At 36.9% G+C, this 2,404-nt stretch overlaps 1 long non-coding RNA gene across 1 annotated transcript in view; it reads left to right on the top strand.

Moving 5' to 3' along the window:
* The window catches only part of LOC110267025, a 4,299-nt gene extending 3,328 nt beyond the window's left edge, over positions 1–971 (top strand). The window contains exons 2-3 of the long non-coding RNA XR_002354333.1: positions 651–761; positions 946–971. This is a non-coding gene — a long non-coding RNA (uncharacterized LOC110267025). The remainder of the gene's footprint in view (positions 1–650; positions 762–945) is intronic.

The following is a 2,404-nucleotide window of genomic DNA, read 5'->3' as shown; positions in this document are numbered from 1 at the left end:
CTCTCTCTCATCCTATTTCAAATTTCATATCTTTTGTTGCAAAGGGTACTTCATAGTTAATATAACTTTACATAGCTATAAGAAGCTTCAATGATTAGTATTTAATGAACCAATACTTTTTATCTATTTTTATATATCTCGAAGCTTTTTTCACTTAAAATTTATCATAAAGAGAAAAAAATTGGAAAGTGGAAACGGAGTAATCAAATTGAGGGAAGAAAAGAAAAACACTACAGCTTAAAGGATCAAATACCTTTAAGTTTGGAGGGAATGAGTGATGTTATGTTAGGCCAATTTCACTTTGCCAAAATTTAAAAGTAGAATAAATAGAGTTTATTTAGGTTTTATGTTTGCAGAATTTTATTATTTTAAATTTATTATTCTAATATTTATTCCATTAACTTCAAATGTTGAGCCATAATTTAATTATCAGAAACTAAATAAATAAATAATGGAGTCTTTTTTTTTGGAAATAAATATTGATGATTTCAGACATGATGTGTCTCTTTGGTATCAATTTTTATTTTTGGTCAGATCTCTTTGGTTTCAAATTTTCAATGAAAACTATCCTTGTTTGTTTAGAAACACTTGCTTGCTTGGAAACACTTGCTTGTTTGTGCCTCTCAAAAGAGCAAACTACCTTTCAGAAGGGTTTTTTTAAGGGGGTTATGGATTAAAACCCTTCCCCATTTGGGCACATTTTGCTTGATCAGAGTTTTAGCCCCAGCTGTATAATGCATCCTGATACTTACCTAAATAAGGTAATCATGTCTTTCTTCTTATTCCAAAGATTAAATAGACATTGTAGGCTTTAATTTTCAGTTGAGAATGAATAGAGCAATAGGCTTTACTGGGCTGCAATTGTAGTCATAGGCTAATTAAGGAGTTAAGTGAAAGTGACATTTAGAGTTAAGACTTCCTTTACGATTGAGAAATATGCAATAGGTTCTCGTTGGGAGCGAGCAAGGTCCTATGCAGCTTTGGAACATTAGCACAAAGAAAAAGATATTTGAGTTCTACAGTTGATGTTCCAGATGGATAGTTTTTTACAGTTGATGTTCCAGATGGATTATGTAAACAACAACAACAACAAAGCCTTGTCCCACTAAGTGGGGTCGGCTACATGAATCAAATGACGCTATTGTTCTCTGTCATGTGTCATGTCTACAGAGAGACCATTTACATGTAGGTCTCGTTTGACCACCTCATGGATGGTCTTCTTAGGTTTTCCTCTACCTTTCGCCCCTTGTCCATCTTCCATCTCATCCACCCTCCTGACTGGATGTTCTATCGGTCTTCTTCTCACATGTCCAAACCACCTAAGACGCGATTCAACCATCTTTTCCACAATGGGTGCTACTCTAACTCTCTCCCTTCTATCTTCATTCCTTATTTTATCCAATCGCGTATGACCACTCATCCATCTCAACATCTTCATCTCTGCCACACTCAGCTTATGTTTGTGCTCCCCTTTAGCCACCCAACACTCCGTACTATAAAGCATAGCCGGTCTTATAGCGGTGCGATAGAATTTACCTTTAAGTTTTAAAGGCACTTTTTTGTCGCATATAAAACCAAATGCACTCCGCCATTTTGACCACCCTGCTTGGATCCTATGATTTACATCCTGTTCAATCTCTCCATTATCCTGTATGATACACCCAAGATACCTAAAACTTTGAACTTTTCGTAGGGTGTTTTCTCCAATCTTCACCTCTATATTAAGGACGATATCATCGACAAAAAGCATGCACCATGGCACAGGCTCTTGGATGTGCTTTGTGAGTACTTCCAAGACTAATGTGAAAAGGTATGGACTTAAGGATGATCCCAGGTGTAATCCTATACCAATAGGAAATTCCTCTGTCATACCACCTTGAGTCTTCACACTAGTTGTGGCCCCATTATACATGTCTTTAATTGCACGAATCTTACCCTCCTCTTTTCTAAAACCTTCCATAAGACCTCCCTTGGTACCCTATCATACGCTTTTTCCAAATCAATAAACACCATATGTAGATCCCTTTTATTACTACGATACCTCTCCATCATCCTTCTTAAAAGGTATACCGCTTCAGTGGTAGATCTGCCTGGCATGAATCCAAATTGGTTCTCTGTTACTTGTTGATGGTTATCAGTGAATAAGAGAAGGGGGGTTGAATCTTAGCCCCCTTTTTGCTTGATAATACTTGCTGACCTTTGAAACCAACTTTGGAAACTTTTTGTCTTTTTATCTCTTGACTAGCCGCAAGACTTTTTCTTTTGTCTCGTCCCCAGCCACGAGACTTTTCTTTTTGTCTCGTCACTTGACACGAGATATTTTCTGTAGAACCTATGCACAATTACTCAAGAGGGGGGGGTGAATTGAGTATTGCAACAACAATGAATCTTTTTGCGAAAGTTA

Source organism: Arachis ipaensis, chromosome B09 (genome assembly GCF_000816755.2).
Source record: "Arachis ipaensis cultivar K30076 chromosome B09, Araip1.1, whole genome shotgun sequence".
Lineage (NCBI taxonomy): Eukaryota > Viridiplantae > Streptophyta > Magnoliopsida > Fabales > Fabaceae > Arachis > Arachis ipaensis.
The sequence above is the reverse complement of the archived record's forward strand: the minus strand, read 5'-3'. Positions and strand labels throughout refer to the sequence as shown.